General features: G+C 44.5%; 1 protein-coding gene across 1 annotated transcript in view; it reads left to right on the top strand.

The window, feature by feature from the left end:
• The window catches only part of cdh24b (cadherin 24, type 2b), a gene marked incomplete at both ends in the record, with an annotated part of 102408 nt that overhangs the window by 37294 nt on the left and 45114 nt on the right, over window positions 1-20000 (top strand). The window lies entirely within an intron of this gene.

A 20000-nucleotide genomic window follows, 5' to 3' on the forward strand; every position in this document is an offset into this window, starting at 1 on the left:
ACACACACACACACACACACACACACACACATGCACGCTTCGCTCGTCTCCCTCTGGGGTCCTCGAAAAACACCACTGGAAGTGTGCCAGCGTGTCATCATCCACCCCCTTCCGAGATGTTATGCTAAGCAGCTCCATCACTCTCACTGCTGTATGAGGCCGCTGTCAGAGACAGGGACGCCCCCCTCCCCACTGCTGTGTGTGTGGAGGTGCAAAACGAATCTGCTCAGACCCCTGCACGCACACATCCCTTATGCATGAAGGATTGGAGGCCTGGCAGACGGCTGCCGCCCCAAGGTTTAACATTACGGTGGTCTTATGAATCATGAATGCGCCTCTACATATTGTCTAAACAAATGTTCAGGCCCACATGCGCAGGTGGCACGGGACGTTTAAATGGGTAGGATTTGTAGGGGAGAGTGGCTAGCGAGAGAGGAAGAGGGAAAGAGAGAGAGAGAGAGAGAGACTGAGAGAGAGAAATATGTAGTTGAGCAGCTGTGACGTTTAGATCATAGGCGACCAGAGGTGAGGATTTGTTGCTGAATAAATAGAAGGGTGGGAGAAAAACATGGGTCCCTTTTATGATGGAAAGTTCTGATTGGTCAGGTGCGTCAACAAAGTGAGAGAGACAGCGAGATCCGATACCGACCTCGACGTTGCCATGCCATCGTCGAAACGCTACTGACGGCGTCGGTAACGTCGGTTGCGTCGCGTCGCCGTCAGTAGCGTCGCGACGCAACCGACCGAACAACCGACGGACCGACCGAACAACCGACCGACCGACCGACCGACCGACCCGCGGAGTCCTTCACGCACCAGGCAACGTCAATTTCCATCCGATCCATCGACCTTATCTGCGCTCTTCAGGCGCAGCCCCCCCCCCCCCCCCACCTGTCCCCCCCACCTGCGTGACCCCCCCCCCCCCCCCCCGGACCCCCCCCCGGGACGCCCCCCCGCCCAAGGGGTGGATAGTAATAATTGTATATTTTGCGCATTTGATCCAGAGTAGTTGAGATTTGATTCGGCCATATCTTTCTGAATGTAACTTGTATTTTTATAATTGTATTTTTTATATGATCTGTAAAGTTTATATTTTCATTTGCTACCAGGCATGAATTCATTATAATTTATTATATATATTTTTCCTTATTTTCTTTCTTTATTTACACGTGCGTAATAAACGAAGCATTTTGAGATTTCATCCGCCCAGATCTTTATGAATTTTACTTGAATTATTATAATTTTAATGTTTATATGATCCGTACATTTTATATTTTCATGTGGTATCAGGCATGAATTTATTTTATTATTTTATTTCATGTATTTAGATGCGCGCAATTACACGCATCTAACTATTGGACTCAGCTCTGGGGACACGGTGCGGCTGCAGAGTTTACCTTGCAACATAGAGCAACTTAAGTGCCTGCAGAACTTAATAATATAAGCACACTTATTCTCCAGGCAGACAGACAGAAACAGTCTGTCTGTCTGTCTGTCTGTCTGTCTGTCTGTCTGTCTGTCTGTCGGTATATTATGTTACGAGCGACCAGAGTCGCTGTCCTGGCGGAGACCGCGGAGTCCTTCATGCCACCAGCCAACGTCAATTTCCATCCGATCCATCGACCTTATCTGCGCTCTTCTGGCGCAGCCCCCCCCCCCCCCACCTGTCCCCCCCACCTGCGTGACCCCCCCCCCCCCCCCCCCCCGGGACCCCCCCCCGGGACGCCCCCCCGCCCAAGGGGTGGATAGTAATAATTGTATATTTTGCGCATTTGATCCAGAGTAGTTGAGATTTGATTCGACCATATCTTTCTGAATGTAACTTGTATTTTTATAATTGTATGTTTTATATGATCTGTAAAGTTAATATTTTCATTTGCTACCAGGCATGAATTCATTATAATTTATTATATATATTTTTCCTTATTTTCTTTCTTTATTTACACGTGCGTAATAAACGAAGCATTTTGAGATTTTATCCGCCCAGATCTTTATGAATTTTACTTGAATTATTATAATTTTAATGTTTATATGATCCGTACATTTTATATTTTCATGTGGTATCAGGCATGAATTTATTTTATTATTTTATTTCATGTATTTACATGCGCGCAATTACACGCATCTAACTATTGGACTCAGCTCTGGGGACACGGTGCGGCTGCAGAGTTTACATTGCAACATATATGATAGAGCAACTTAAGTGCCTGCAGAACTTAATAATATAAGCACACTTATTCTCCAGGCAGACAGACAGAAACAGTCTGTCTGTCTGTCTGTCTGTCTGTCGGTATATTATGTTACGAGCGACCAGAGTCGCTGTCCTGGCGGAGACCGCGGAGTCCTTCATGCCACCAGCCAACGTCAATTTCCATCCGATCCATCGACCATATCTGGGGTCCCTGAGTCGAATCGACAGCAGCTATATTTATTTTATTTTAATGTCAATAAAATGTATTCTCTAAATATTATAGGCTACTAATATTTCCTGAATGAATTAACTTGGTAAATAGGGTCGGAATGACATGTTGCTATAGTCATTAATTACCCCAACCAACATCAAAGTTACCGTGCATTATCATTAAATCAAATAAAAGTTTATTATTACATCTGTCTTGCCTGTATGTCCTTTCACGAAAGCAATTGGCACTACTTTATTTAGTGTCCAAGCATTTGGAGAGATTCAGTTTTAACCTATAACTCATCTCTGAAGTGTCTATGTTACTTCTGTGTATTAATTATGAGTTGATTAATACTCAATAAAATGATACATGTTGAAATGTAACTTTCGGATCAGCGCGCATCATGCGCTGTAATTTCTCCTTCACTTTGCTGCCCAAAAATAGCTGATCTACAAGCTCACAACGCATCAGCGGGACGTTTTGAGGAAATCCGATATTTTTGGAGAAGCTCTTCTGTCTATTTAAATGTTCTGTGTGAGTCATAATAGTAGCCTGGTTATTAATCTACAATCACCATTAACGCCGTTGATGAAATGACTGAGCGCGTGTCTGAGCGCATGTCAGGGTGTGTGTGTGTGTGTGTGTGTGTGTGTGTGTGTGTGTGTGTGTGTGTGTGTGTGTGTGTGTGTGTGTGTGTGTGTGTGTGTGTGTGTGTGTGTGTGTGTGTGTGTGTGTGTGTGTGTGTGTGTGTGTGTGTGTGTGTGTATCTCCAGCAATGTACCGCTTGTCTACAGCTGCCCCGCCCCTAAACCCACAAAAATATACAATATAGAGGAGGTCCCTGCTTAATCTTTCTCTCAGCTAGGGGGTCCTTGGGCTGAAAACCCTTGTGACAGATGATAGCCGTTTGAAAATCGCGCAAGAATTAACAGCTAAACTGTTGATAAATAGATAGATAGACAGACGAACAGACAGACAGACAGACAGACAGACAGACAGACAGACAGACAGACAGACAGACAGACAGACCCAGGCCGTGGGAGGCACTCAATCACACTAACCGATGCGCTTTCTTAATTATAATATATAAGAATAATAATTATAATAATCCTACACTTCGCATATATAAATTATTATTAGGGCTGGGACTCGATTAAAAAAATTAATCTAATTAATTAGAGGCTTTGTAATTAATTAATCTAAATTAATCGCATTTTAATCGCACATCAATATTTGACCTGAGAACAGTGAGAAAATTTGTTTTCAAATGGATTTTGGTAAACGTCTTTAAGTACATGTTCTCAAGTACTGCACTTAAGTACAATTTTGAGGTATTTTTTACTTTACTCAAGTATTTCCAATTTCTAATACTTTTACTTCTACTCCACTACATCTCAGAGTAAAATATTACACTTATACTCCGCTAAAATTATTTGATAACTTTAGTTACTAGTTACTTTGTAGATTTTGATTATTATTATTACAAAACATACAGTAACCACTTCAGCCCTATATCGGCCATTAGAAAATAGCCATCTACATGCATTGTGAGCTTGTAGATCTGCTATTTTCAAAAGATTTGAGTACTTTAACTGTTGGTACTTTAAATACATTTTGATACTTTTATACTTTTACTCAAGTACATTTTGAATTCCGGACTTTTAATTGTAACATAGTATTTCTACATTGCAGGTAGAGTGTGTTGTCACTGTTGTTTTATCGTCGTTTAATTAATTAATTAATAAAAATAATCCGCACGCATGTGACCCGCACCGCATCGCCCCCCCCCCCCCCCCCCCCCCCCCCCCCCCTCTCCCGCGGGGCGGGGGTTCGGGGGGGCAGCCCAGCCAACATTATCAAGCAGGCTATCGGGTGCGCCGTCTTCATTCATGCTTTCATGCACTGCGTTGCCTGCGGTTTGTTGTTGTCTGAGACCAGACGAGACCCATGCATGTTGCTTGGTGCACCGGGACAAACGGTCCGTCTGAAACTCGTCCCATGAGAAACGTTCCACGGGGCAAAAATAAGTGCGATTAAAATGCGTTAATTTTTTTAACGCAATAATTTTTCTGTAATTAATTGATCGAAATTAACGCGATAAAGTCCCGGCCCTAATTATTATATTATGACCATACACTAACCACTTCCGACCTATGTTATACGCTATTTGAAAATAGCAGATCTACAAGCTCACAATAACGAAGCTTGTAGATCTGCTATTTGTTGAACAATCACCGCGTTGGGACTGCGTTGGGGGGGTGGCAGCTGTACCGCTGGAGATAGATAGTTAGATAGATAGATAGATAGATAGATAGTTAGATAGATAGATAGATAGATAGATAGATAGATAGATTTAAAGATAGACAGACAGACACACAGACACGCCTTTTTTTAGGGGGGGGCTGCGCCAGAAGAGCGCAGATATGGTCGATAAATTGACGTTGCGGTGCCATGAAGGATCGACTCCATGGGTGGCCACCGACGGAGTCAACCAACGGCGTCGGTTTCGTCGGTTGGCTCTCGACGGCGTCGGTTGCGTTGGTTGTGCGTCGCAACGCTACCGACGCCGTCATTAACGCCACTGACGGCGTCGCTACTGACCGACGCCGTCAGTAGCGTCGCGCCGCTACTGACGGCGTCGCTACTGACCGACGCCGTCAGTAGCGTCGCACCGCTACTGACGGCGTCGGTACCGTTGCGACGCACAACCAACTTAACCGACGCCGTCGAGAGTCAGCATAATTTGTGCAGGAGACAGAGAGCGGTTGAGATTTGATTAGGCCATATCTCTGCCAATTGTACTTGAATTCTTATAATTTTAATGTTTCTATGATCTTTCAAGTTTATATTTTCATTTGGTATCAGTCATGAATATATTATATTTAATTATGAACTTTATCTAACGATATCAATCAGATTTTTGCGACGCGCGTAATTACGCACGTAACATAATAATACACAACGTCGACTTTACATATATATAGCCCATTGTAGTCTAACCTTTTTGGTGGTTTTATTAGGGACCCCCAAGCTCCACCTTTGCGCTGCCAATGGAGCTGTTTCAGAAATGAAAAATGAAATAAACTTACCCTAAAAAAAGGCGTGTCTGTGTGTCTGTCTGTCTTTAAATCTATCTAAATATCTATCTATCTATCTATCTATCTATCTATCTATCTATCTATCTATCTATCTATCTATCTAACTATCTATCTATCTATCTATCTAACTATCTAACTATCTATCTCCAGCGGTACAGCTGCCACCCCCCCAACGCGGTCCCAACGCGGTGATTGTTCAACAAATAGCAGATCTACAAGCTTCGTTATTGTGAGCTTGTAGATCTGCTATTTTCAAATAGCGTATAACATAGGTCGGAAGTGGTTAGTGTATGGTCATAATATAATAATTTATATATGCGAAGTGTAGGATTATTATAATTATTATTCTTATATATTATAATTAAGAAAGCGCATCGGTTAGTGTGATTGAGTGCCTCCCACGGCCTGGGTCTGTCTGTCTGTCTGTCTGTCTGTCTGTCTGTCTGTCTGTCTGTCTGTTCGTCTGTCTATCTATTTATCAACAGTTTAGCTGTTAATTCTTGCGCGATTTTCAAGCGGCTATCATCTGTCACAAGGGATTTCAGCCCAAGGACCCCCTAGCTGAGAGAAAGATTAAGCAGGGACCCCCTCTATATCGTATATTTTTGTGGGTTTAGGGGCGGGGCAGCTGTAGGCAAGCGGTACATTGCTGGAGATAGACACACACACACACACACACACACACACACACACACACACACACACACACACACACACACACACACACACACACACACACACACACACACACACACCCTGACATGCGCTCAGACACGCGCTCAGTCATTTCATCAACGGCGTTAATGGTGATTGTCAATAACCAGGCTACTATTATGACTCATACAGAACATTTAAATAGACAGAAGAGCTTCTCCAAAAATATCGGATTTCCTCAAAACGTCCCGCTGATGCGTTGTGAGCTTGTAGATCAGCTATTTTTGGGCAGCAAAGTGAAGGAGAAATTACAGCGCATGATGCGCGCTGATCCGAAAGTCACATTTCAACATGTATCATTTTATTGAGTATTAATCAACTCATAATTAATACACAGAAGTAACATAGACACTTCAGAGATGAGTTATAGGTTAAAACTGAATCTCTCCAAATGCTTGGACACTAAATAAAGTAGTGCCAATTGCTTTCGTGAAAGGACATACAGGCAAGACAGATGTAATAATAAACTTTTATTTGATTTAATGATAATGCACGGTAACTTTGATGTTGGTTGGGGTAATTAATGACTATAGCAACATGTCATCCCGACCCTATTTACCAAGTTAATTCATTCAGGAAATATTAGTAGCCTATAATATTTAGAGAATACATTTTATTGACATTAAAATAAAATAAATATAGCTGCTGTCGATTCGACTCAGGGACCCCCCCCCCCCCCCCCCCCGGATGGGAATTGACGTTGGCTGGTGGCATGAAGGACTCCGCGGTCTCCGCTAGGACAGCGACTCCGGTCGCTCGTAACATAATATACCGACAGACAGACAGACAGACAGACAGACAGACAGACAGACAGACAGACAGACTGTTTCTGTCTGTCTGCCTGGAGAATAAGTGTGCTTATATTATTAAGTTCTGCAGGCACTTAAGTTGCTCTATGTTGCAAGGTAAACTCTGCAGCCGCACCGTGTCCCCAGAGCTGAGTCCAATAGTTAGATGCGTGTAATTGCGCGCATGTAAATACATGAAATAAAATAATAAAATAAATTCATGCCTGATACCACATGAAAATATAAAATGTACGGATCATATAAACATTAAAATTATAATAATTCAAGTAAAATTCATAAAGATCTGGGCGGATGAAATCTCAAAATGCTTCGTTTATTACGCACGTGTAAATAAAGAAAGAAAATAAGGAAAAATATATATAATAAATTATAATGAATTCATGCCTGGTAGCAAATGAAAATATAAACTTTACAGATCATATAAAAAATACAATTATAAAAATACAAGTTACATTCAGAAAGATATGGCCGAATCAAATCTCAACTACTCTGGATCAAATGCGCAAAATATACAAATATTACTATCCACCCCTTGGGCGGGGGGGCGTCCCGGGGGGGGGGGGGTCCCGGGGGGGGGGGGGGTCACGCAGGTGGGGGGGACAGGTGGGGGGGGGGGGGGGGCTGCGCCAGAAGAGCGCAGATAAGGTCGATGGATCGGAATTGACGTTGCCTGGTGCGTGAAGGACTCCGCGGGTCGGTCGGTCGGTCGGTCGGTCGGTTGTTCGGTCGGTCCGTCGGTTGTTCGGTCGGTCCGTCGGTTGTTCGGTCGGTTGCGTCGCGACGCTACTGACGATGACGCGACGCAACCGACGTTACCGACGCCGTCAGTAGCGTTTCGACGATGGCATGGCAACGTCGAGGTCGGTATCGGATCTCGCTCCTCCTGCAAAGTGATTGGTCAAGCTTCACATGACACGTGGCTATAAACACATTATAAACACATATCGATGACAAAATGTATCAAAGGCGCCGCTACCTTCACACAGGGTGTGATTTTTTTTTAATGATTTGTTCTTTGGATTATTATATTTTTAGCGGCGCTAGCCGCTCTATACCTTTAGGTATAGAGCGGATCCTGCTCTATACCTGACTTTGTCCGTGTGCGTCAACGTTCTGATTGGTCAGGTGCGTACGTCAACAAAGTGATTGGTCAAGCTTCACGTGACACGTGGCTATAAACACATTATAAACACATATCGATGACAAAATGTATCAAAGGCGCCGCTACCTTCACACAGGGTGTGATTTTTTTAGATAGGAGCATGTAGATAGGCACGAAACCTATGGCAGTGAGAGGAGAGGCATGCCAGACATGACGAGAGTTGGATTCAAACTTGTGTCCTCACAATACTCACGAGGAGCACATGGTCAGTGCACCAACTGAGTCACCAGGCACCCCTCCCTCGCTTACCGTGTCTTTCTAGCAGAGAGACTCTCTGTCTCTGGGCTCTGTGTGACTCCTCACACCTACAGCACCACTGGAGTGTAGCCTGCTCTCCTGTGCAGTTTAGTGGGTTAAAACTGCAGCACTTGCAATTACGGACTTCAATCCTCACCGGACTGAATTTCTTACAATGCATGAAATTGGTGTACGTTACTTTGCATACAACAGTTTCACGGCAGTACAGAGAGGGGATTAGTGTATACCCCTAATGATAATGTAAAATTCAGTTACCTGTATCAAGTTCTGTATTAATATTCTATGATCTCTTGAACAAAATGCACATTTCTCCCCCTGAATGCACCAGAGTAATCCAGTAAGTAATGGGGTAGTTTTTCCTATTTGAAAGCTAATTACCGCATTGTCACACTTTTTGTATTCTGACAATTGGAATTCCAGTCATGTAATCATATTGTGCAGACCCCTGTTAATGCTAGGGTTATGCTATACACCATATGCCACCTTCACCAAACCTGTCCTGTGCATGACACATACTGTATGGCTGTGCACTCCGTTCCCCACAGGCCCATTGTCATTACACGACAATGGCTACAATCAGTGCAAATTATTTTTTGCATGAACAGGCCTTCTGAAAGACCAGAAATCACCATGCATCTCGATAAATCGTTCTCTTTCTCTCTGTTTGAACCTTCTCAACCTCTTTCTCCATAGCAACAGAACGTACAAGTACTGTTACGATCCAGAGCTCTCCATGTGTGTTGCAACTTGCGAAAGAGTTTTTTTCTCGATTCTGCGAGTCTCTCGCCTGCAGCCTCCCTTTAGGCTAGGACAAGCAACTGCGTGCTAATTAATACGGTCCTGCGCAGCGGTTTGCTTGGCACTCGGCATTCTGGGAACAGAACTGGGCGAGTGATTCCCCAGTGGGCTTGGCCAATTTGCGTCTCTGCCGCACTTTTGCGTAGAACCGTAATAATGACGACGAGGGTGACAACTTAACAATTAGGTAATAGGCAATCATTTCGAATAATTGTTGTTCCCTAATTAGGTTCCATGTCTTCAGAACAACAGAAGAAACCAAATGAAGCAGTAGAGAAAAGAAAAGAAAAGGAAACTAATTAAAATTAAGGTGGTTAATATCAGCCATCTTTTTCCCCTTTATTTTTTCTATGTCTCCGATTCTATCGCTCTTTATAAATATTTAATCTAAAGTTCAGTGCTTTCTGCTTCAATACACAGTAAAATCACTGCTGGAAACATCGCTCTGAGTCATATTTCCCTCCCTCTCTCTTTCTCTCTCTCTCTCTCTTCCTCCCTCCCTCCCTCCCTCTCTCTCCCCCTACACACTCTGACCCCCCCCCTTGTCTCTCTCCCTCCCTCCTTCTGTCTCTATCTCTCTCTCTCTCTCTCGCTCACCACCGCTGTTGCTCTCATAACCTCAATGTGACATTTCGACCAAGTTTTCTCACACTCTGCCGTACTTTTCCCTCGACACCCTCCTCCCCCCTTCTCTCTCCCCCTCTCTCTGCCTCTGCCTCTCCCCCTTAACAGCATCTCACAGGTGGAGACTGATGTTATTGGAGTCTTAACTGGTTTGAGGCAGTCACAAGCTGTTATTTCCTACTTTGACACCCATCAGTCAGCCAGGCAGCCACGCAGACAGCCGCTTGTCAGTCCGTCAGCTTCGTCGATTCATCAGCCGGTCCATCGGTAATGGACCTTTTTAGCCACTCTCATCAGATCAGACTGGAGCCGGGTCCCGCTATGACTCCACAGCCCTGTGCTTGGAATTAATTCAAACGGAATAAAGATGACTCCCTCAGACAGGATAATGACGGCACCTTGCAGAAAAAATAATCTTTTCGACAGCTTCGTTAATTAATTATTACGCCGTGGCTCTGTAGGTGAGCCGTCTAGAATTGGGTCTGTCTGTCTTTCTGCCAAATTTCTTGTGCACGCTGCCTGTAGGCCAAGGCAGTAACTGTCCACATTTTTTTTATCTACAAATATAATATTATATCATGTTATATATAATAGTACTATTATACGTATACACGGCCCTCACACCTACGTTGCACCTCCGATCTGACCAATATGCCCATATATGGAGATCTCTGTATGTGTCAGTCCTTTTCCCTTTCATGCCCATATATGGAGATCGCTTATGTCATCAGTATATGCCCATATATGGACATGCCCCCTTTTGTGCCCATATATGGAGCTGATTTGTTTGCGCCTGATGCCAACACATTGAGGTTAGACAACACACTCCATATTTGGGCGTAGCTGCTTGGGAACTCCTTATGTGGTTATGTCTGTGTCATAGTGACATGAGCGTGACGACGTGGTCCGCTGGCCGGCCGGTCCTCCCTTAAGCCAATGTTAATATACTAGAAGTTCGGGCCCGAACGTCTAGCGTGACGCGTCGTTCACTTTGCAGTGCCACCTTACAGGCACCTCACAGTGTGAGAGAGAGTTTTGTGCTCTCCTAAATCCACGGCAGGCTTTGAAAGTACCCACTTCAGAAAGAGGTGACGTGCATCACCTCTCCAATGACCAAAACCCACTATGGAAGCCGTCGAACTGGTGCGATCTGACGGCATCCTAGAATTTATAGGTAGGATGTGATGTCATGTGATGTCATGCTGTCATGAGATTACGTCACACTGGCGTTGTCATCGTGATGTCAGATTACGTCACACCGTCACACTGGCGTCGCATACGGACAACCGACATGGCGCAGGATTCAAATTGTATATATAGAAGAAGTAGTCTGGCCACATAACGTTAGTGAAACAAAGGGAAGTCATTGTCATCTGTGTCATGCACACACACACACACACACACACACACACACACACACACACACACACACACACACACACACACACACACACACACACACACACACACACACACACACACACACACACACACACAGAGATGGAGAGCTGTGCGTGATACAGTTCGACAGGGATCTTGCGCATTTATAGAAGGAAATTACTTCCATTCCATTATACCTGTTTGGTCTCAATTCTGAAATGGAGGCATTGTTAGTGATGGATGCAGAATAGAGGGGTTATGGGGGGTCATCTGTGATGGTTTGTGGTGTAAGCACACGTGTACTCGTACGGACATTCTTATTAGCATGCTAGCAAATGGGCATGTGCATGCTAATGGCAGTTCAGATGCACACGCACACACACGACCACACACACACGCCGCCTTCCCTTTTCTTCCTCGCACTCAATAAAGCATTAGAGTGGCGCACCGTAATCTCTAATGGCCTATACCTCTGCACCAGGGCGCATTAGGTGGCAATACACAATGTTTTATTAACCCGTTACCCTGGAGGCTGTTAGGGCAGAGAACTCGCACTGACTCATTATTAACCCTGCGTGCAAACGGCAGCGAGGAGGAAGGGAACGTCCCTCTCACTCTTAAGCGAACCCTGCCTGCTGCATCTCCACCAGAGAGAATTATGTGACGTCCAGTCAGCAAACCAGGTCTTCCTTTACCCCCTTTGTTCATCTATCATTCACTCTGTCTCTCTCTCTCTCTCTCTCTCTCTCTCTCTCCAGCAGCACTAATGCTCACGACGCCCAAGTCTCTCCCTACTTACCCCCCCCCACACCCACCCACCCAGTTTCCTTCCATCCCTGCTGGCTTTAAGTGCTTGTGTGTGATGGACTCCCGGTAAACGAATGCAGATTATATTCAGGCTATTTTCGAAAACGCTGTTGCGCTCTCTCGCCCCCCTTTCGCCAGCTAGACACTTTTTTAATGACTCGCCCCGTCTTCTAACTCGGCGCATTCCGCCACTCCTGAGGAACTCAGAGGCTCACGCCTCCGCCGGCCACAGATAAGGACGTTGCTTCTTCTTTCTCTTTTTCTCCTCTTTCACTCCTATTCCCTCCATCACTGCCCAGTGTTTCTCCAGATGCCTTTACTGTATTACTCCCCCCCACACACGCACACGCACGCACAGTCGCACACACACACGCGGTTTATATTATAGTCTTTGAAAAGCAGCGCCCTGCTGTTTTTACACTCTCTGCATCTCTGTATCTTTCTCTCTCTCCCTGTATTTTTTTCTGCTCTTTCTTGGCTCGCTGTCTCCCTTTCCTTATTCTGTATTACCTTTCTCTCATTTTGTCAGGTTTTACGTTCGCCCTCCCTACCCATCACTCTCACCCTTCCTCTCCTCTTCTCCTGGGCCTCCCAGTGGGCATAAGTTATTTTCTCTTTCCATTGCAATTACACCTTAATTAAACCAGAGTATGTGCCCCCCCCCACCCCAACACTTGATTAACAGTGGTACACAAAGTACTGAACCCCAGTACTTCAAAGAGTCAAAGTATAGATACTCCTGGTCAAATATTACTCAACTTACAATTGAAAGTTGCACAGTAACATTTTTGTATTTTAATTTTAAGTATTGAAAAGTATATGCTATCTAAAAAGGATCGAAATAAACTAACCTAACCTTTAGAAACTTGTCTTTGAAATGTAGTGAACTGAAAGTCAAAAATATCAAAAAATACAATATTTTTATTTTTATTTATATCGATTTTGTAACACATTTTTTTCACCCAGTGCCAATTGCCTATGTAATCCTGGGTGCTACTCTCCCTCTGCCAGCCTAGGGAGAGCCCAGAACTGAGCGCATGCCTCCTTAAATGCATGAGGAGGTAGCAAGCCGCTTCTTATCACCTGACAGGTGGGAGTTTCCCCGGGTTGGACGTAATGCGTGGAAGGAACACGTTATTCCAACCAGTTCCTTTCCCCTCCATCAGGTGCCCCGGCTGACCAGGGGGAGGCAGTATAGAGACCAGGATTACTGCATGTTTTTTGTGAGGGTACCTACCTACCTTAGGGGACACGGGGAGAACATGCAAACTCCACACAGAAAGGCCCTTTCGCCAACCCCATGGGCACTGATGACGCGGAGGAGAGGACACGCCCCCAGTGCCCACAGCGTCCCCGGTGGGAATCGAACCCAGGACCTTCTAGCTATGAGGCGACAGCGCTGCCAACTGTGCCCACCGTGCCCCCTCTGTCTACCACTGTTGACTAATACCCACCACCTTCTCCACAAATCCTCCTGCCACCCCTTTCATCCAATCACTACACGGCGGCGCCGGCACCCCCCACCATCATCACCACTGACCGTGTGAACGACTGACCGTGTGAATGACGGTTCGATTGGCGTTCCAAGACAGGATAAGATAAAGATAAGATAAGACAGACTGTATTGTTCCAAGGAAAATGTGTCTTGGACGGGACACAAACAGTATCTTCTGTTACAGTAGTACAGTACAGTACATAATAATAGATAACATACACAGATTGCCAACAACTTACACACTGTCCCATTGAATTTCACACCTACTTTATAGTCACATACTGTGCAGTGTAAGTTAAAATAGATTGAAAAGCAGCATTACAGGGAGTCAGGGTGTCAGTTGAAAAGGCGCACGGCCGCTATCAGTGAAGGTGAGAAGAGGAGAGAGGGCATAGCTAGAGAGCGATGGAGAGAGTGGGTGGGAGAGACAGATGGAGAGGGAGAAGGGGAGAGCTTTGAAGCGTTGCGCACGAGAATGGCGCGGGTGGCTTCTCCGATCCACCAATTACAGGCAGGCGCGGTTGGGGGGCTCTCTTGTATCGGTGAGTCACGGATCGTGGATTCGGCCCCGCCGCATCCATTGCCGTTTCATCACGGCACACTTCAATGGCTCGAGACGTGACAACTAAGACGAGAGAGAGAGAGAGAGAGAGAGAGAGAGAGAGAGAGAGAGAGAGAGAGAGAGAGAGAGAGAGAGAGAGAGAGAGAGAGAGAGAGAGAGAGAGAGAGAGAGAGAGAGAGAGAGAGAGAGAGAGAGAGAGAGAGAGAGAGAGAGAGAGAGAGAGAGAGAGAAGATAAAGCAGAAAAAAACATTGGGCAGTGGAGATAGTGAGGGAAAGAGTGAGTGAGAGAGAGAGAGAGAGAGTGAGAGAGAGGGCACATCACAGTCAGAAACTCCCTTGGCCCTGTTCTTAGCTGGGACCTGTTGCGTGCCATTCTGTGCAACACGAAGCGTTGTTACATCAGAAAGGCCTCCTTCCTTTACTTTATTTGTGGGGCCTCTTTATGCATAGGGGAGAGTTCTCTCTGTCACGTTCCTTGTTACTCTCACTGTAACCACACACACATGCACGCACACACACACACACACACACACACACACACACACACACACACACACACACACACACACACACACACACACACACACACACACACACACACACACACACACACACACACATACACTTTTTCCATTCTCAGCCCATCACCGGTGGATATGATGTGCGAATCGTGTCTCCAGCTCCTCTCCCGTGTGAACGGAAAGCTGATAATGACTAAGCCTCCCTTGCCTGCACCCCGCCACTCTCCCAGCAAACACTCTCCCACAGCGGTGTGTGACAACTCTCTGAGAGTGTGCTTGTGTCTTTCTCTGTACAGTATGTGTGTGTGTGTATTTTACAAGAGCATATAACAAGAGGTCTTGATTCTGTCGGTGTGCGCGCGTGAGTGCCCCCATGTCGGGGATTGTTTTCGCATTATCTCCCCCTGATCAGCGAACAATTGCACAGATCAATAGACGGCGCAAGTCTCCCAGTGTCTGCTCCCACTTGTAAATAACTCGGCTAATTTGCTGTCTCATTAGCGATAGGCCTGTTTATGTTCGAGTTGCCTTAGTCCCAGCCTTCTGGTACCGTTGCCTCTCCCAGATGGTATGCTGGTAATCATGCCACATAACAGTGGCATTTAGCATTGAGGCATTGGCACAAGTGTGCCGTCCCCGCAGTCAGTGAGTAAGAGACCCGTGGGTCTATGTGGGTGGCAAGTGTCCTCAGGTTGCGATGACTTTATGTGGAACAGCGCGGACAGGGATGCAGGTTTTCATAGAATGAAATCCTATATAGGGCAGCAGTGAGAAGGCAAATTGACATGGAATGTGTTTAGTTAGATTTTTTTGGTGTACCTCATTTAGGTTTCACATCTATGCGTGGCATAAACAGGCGTCTGGTATCCAGATTAGGCCGCAATTTTAGCTGGGTTACATTTATTGTCTCCGCCAGGCCGAAGGACGGACAGCCGAAGACTGTTTTCGCTCGTGTGTGTCCTTGTGTGTGCCCGTCCGTGTGTTTGTCTGTGAACGGTCGGGCTGAAATCTGATTACATTTTAATCCGCCAGGATGCACGTTAATACACTACCTGGTGCACAGTTTTCACAGTGAAATCCCCTTGATAGAGCCGGGGTTTATGGACTCCAATGCCTATAAGACATAAAACATTATCTGTTCCCACACCCATTTTCTAACTGGTAGTTTTCAGCAAGTTATGCTATTTTAAAGATGCAGTGCCATGATTTTGGCTATTTCTTTGTTTTTCATTCTTCTAAGAACTCAACATTACTTCTCTTATGCGCTTCCCATCACATTGTCTTAATATTGAATCACAGTCCTGATGCTAATGCACCTCAACAATCAGGAAATGTGAAGGCAAGAGAATGTAGAACTTCTTGATAATCTGTTTACTGTACACATCTAAAAAGTTATTTTTGCAGCTAATGTTTTTTTTTACACTAGCATTGTTGTGTAGCAGTTTTTACTAATAGGTAAAGTTTTTTTTATAAAGATCACTATTTCCATTTGAGCAACGAGACAGATAGGGAGAGAAGTACTTTGGTGACCCCACTGCAAGTGGGCGGTGACACAGTCAAAGCCAGTGTTTTAATGAGCTGTCGGATGTGTCCACAGAAATACAGCTTTAACACTTAACTGTAGGCCTACAGTTTTTGGGACACAAAGTTCGGGATATACAACAGTAATACCCAAGGATCATTATAGGCCTGCGGTGGCATGCCAGCTTTAAGAATAGGTGAATAGCTATAGGTGGGGGGGTGAGGCTTTTAGTGTAGATCAGCCATTATACACCACCATATGCCCACGATGCTTTTAAACTGTGGGAGACTTCTTACGAGCAGCCAGCACTGTTCGCTCAGTGAATTAAAGCAAGAGTGAGAGAACGGAAGCAGAAGACGTGTAGGCAGTGGTGTGGGTGGCAGAGAGAGGCGGACAGTCGCTCAACAGGAGGTAAATGTGCTCAGGTGCACAAAGTGGATAAATGCTGCCTGAGAACAGCAGACGCCACAAGGTATAGCCATACGGTATAGCCATACGGTATAGCCAAGCAGCGGCCCTTAATGGACCACGAGGGCTAGCTGAAAGCTACTGTCACACAACTTGTACTTGTTACAAAGTAAAATCCTCAGTGTTCATTTAACTCAGAGTCTACAAATGGATAAATGAACACTGGTGATTTTACTGTGCATGTTGTGCAGGGACGCGAGAGATGCTGGAGGGTGTTTTTAGCGAGGAACCCTTCCTGAGAGCGGGTACGTGTTGCTGTCAAAAGCGAGTCCCACTGAGTGTCATCGGGGGAAATGTATGACATCTGCGTAACCACGCACTGCTCTGCAGGGAGCAGCGCTTAGCAAATACTTTGGCAAGAAGGTGTGACTGTGGCGGCTGCATTGTGCGTGATTTTGCACAACTGTCTCAGGACACAAAGCATTATTGTGAAGAATTACAAACATCAAGCACTATAAACTGAGAATAGAACAAACGAATGAACAAGCGAGTCTGTCTGTCTGTCTGTCTGTCTGTCTGTCTGTCTGTCTGTCTATCTATCTATCTATCTATCTATCTATCTATCTATCTGTCTGTCTGTCTGTCTGTCTGTCTGTCTGTCTGTCTGTCTGTCTGTCTGTCTGTCTGTCTGTCTGTCTGTATGTATATCTATCTATCTAATACTATGACAACTAAGTTTTGTTAGCTATGCAATCCACAGTTCTTACCTCATGTTATTCTGTTTGAAGGTGCATCGAACAGTCTCACCCACTGACGTGCTCGTCAATAAGATGAGGCCATAATTCATCATTGAGATTTTTTTTAATGATGTTCACTTTTCCAGCAGGAAAATAACTTGCTATTTCACAGGCAGTTACTTTGATAACTGAGAGTGTGTCTCCTTCAAGACAAGCAGCATTTGGAATGAAAAAGCAACGAGAATAATTTCACCCACATTGATATCCGTAGCAGCAGCTCAATCACATTCAACTAGGTCAGCGCTAAATGATTTTGGGCCTCCGCGAGAACAGACTTTTCTTAAACTATGCAAAGTGAAGGCACTTCCCTTAGTTGAAAAACTAAGGATAAACAGAGCTTAGTGGAAACGCCCATAGGGATTATGTAAAATGTAGTTACAAGTCATGGAAATTAACAACAGACTGAACAATATCGGAGTGCTTTGCTTCGGTTTCAATGCATGATATTAAAAATGATGTTCTTAATAAGGACAGATATGGCACAGATTCAACACTGCCAGGCTGAACCAACAGCACAACACAATACGCTCAGTGAACCATAAATGTTAAGCCTCCCGCTTTGATGAATGAACCTATAATCCTATGCTCGGACTGATGTACGAGGTGACAGATAACTCAAATCTTACATTTTGTCTTTTGTGTGATATTGTCAGAGTGCACAGAATTCATTTGACTGCATATTTGCTCCAGATATTGTCTTGCTGAAGTGCTATCTTTTATTCTGTCAGCCCCCACTGTTGTGTTTGTGTAATGGTGTTCTCTCTCCCTGCTTTACTGTTTTATCTGATGTCCTATAGCGCGTTGCAGATAGCTGCTGCTACTGTCCAATGGTCTTGTCTCTGTAAAGCAAATAGTGATATCTCTCTCGTTCCCGGTTGCTATCAAGACGTTCACCCCGACTCTCCCATCTGACAGATTTTTGTCAGTGGAGTTGGTGGTCCATGAGCGCTAAATCTCATGGGCTGAAAAAAGTGAGAGAATTGGACTGGGCTGAGTTTGTTTACGTGAGTGCGAGTACAGCCATGTGGGGGTGTGTGCGTGGGCCTACGCATAGTGCCTGCTATTATGGGGCAACAGTTAATCGAAGTAACCGATTTAATAGATTATTAAAAAAATTATCAGTTTAACACATCGTGTGCCAGAGGTTTATTAAAATAGGGTACATCTACTGTAGTGCCAGCATATCTTCCATCCACTTACATTGACATGTTGCGTGCTGTAGAAGCCCCGACGAGGACGCGCATGTAAACAAAGCCTGCGTGCGAGACGGCGGAGGGTCCCGACTTACGCCTGGAACAATAATATTTCTAACGCGATCCTCCATTGCAGAGTGATCATCGATCGAAAACGGCTCTTTTCCACCACGTTAAAAAGAAATAGGAGATATTAAGCTTTTAGTCAAGGAGTTAACATTGGAGCGGACGACTGGAAGCATTTTTGACATGGATCCACATCCGGCCTCTCCTTAGAGACTCCTTGGATGATCGCAAAGTTTTGTTAGAGCGCCCCACGTGGGAAAAATATCTATATAAACAAAAAGGGCCAAAAACGGTCCGGACCGTTTATGACACATAACGCATACAGTAGCTTCTCAAAAGCGGTCCGGACCGTTTTTGGCACTCAATGTGTTAAGTAGAATTATCAATTTTCATATAGCGAAAATAGCATATCTACAAGCTCACAACGCATCGCAGTCCGATGCTTGTGATGCATTTTGATCTTGTCGTTCGGCTATTTTCACCAGTTTTGTACGCCACCGTTGTTTTAAAGTGTAAAATAGAGCTTAATGGTTAATCAGACTAATCAATTTAGTTGATTTTAAACATAAATTGCAAATTTTTCATGTTGATTTGTTGATACATAGTAATATCATCCAGAAACACACACTTCTCGATTATTCGATTAATCAAAAAACTCATTAATAGAATTGCTAAGAAGATAATCGATATTTGCAGCCCCACCCGCTGTGCAATGCAGGCCTGATAACTACACAGTTTGAGCTGCAGGAGAGATGCACACTCCCCCATTATACAAATTGCACTGCGAAATTGCTTGTAATGTGCTGCTTAAATGGCAGCCACACTTTAAAGGGAAAATAAATGCTGCATGTTTAAACATGTCGGCAGACCACATGAGAGACTGTTATCTTGATTAGTAATCATCAGCTCATTAGCAGGAAGAAAACGACAGAGTTATAGAGACGAGAAAATAAAGTGGACATTTATGTCTGTTCGATCGCTTCATCAACTTCAAAAGCGTGAAGGCAGACAGCACCTTAAGATAACTGTAATCTTTACTTTTCCTTTATCTTGTCTGTTTTCCATTTCCACTCTCTTCCTCACCCTGGCTTCTTTTTATTTATATATATGTATTTTATTTATTTTTTATTTTGCGACATATTCTATACAAGCACTTTTAATACGATTTCTTGCAGTTTCACACGCTCTCTATCTTTCACTTTTCAGTTATTTTTTTATCTCGCCTTCATACCCTCTCAGTTCTAAATTAAATAGTGCCTTATCTCTGTGTGAAATATGCTTATTGTAAATATTGGCACAGCTAGAAGTGGTGAATAGCTATTTGGGGAATGCTTCAAAGCCAAATGAAATGTTTAAATCACAAATGACATTTATCAGAATGAC

Source organism: Gymnoscopelus microlampas (genome assembly GCF_963454915.1).
Source record: "Gymnoscopelus microlampas genome assembly, chromosome: 5".
Lineage (NCBI taxonomy): Eukaryota > Metazoa > Chordata > Actinopteri > Myctophiformes > Myctophidae > Gymnoscopelus > Gymnoscopelus microlampas.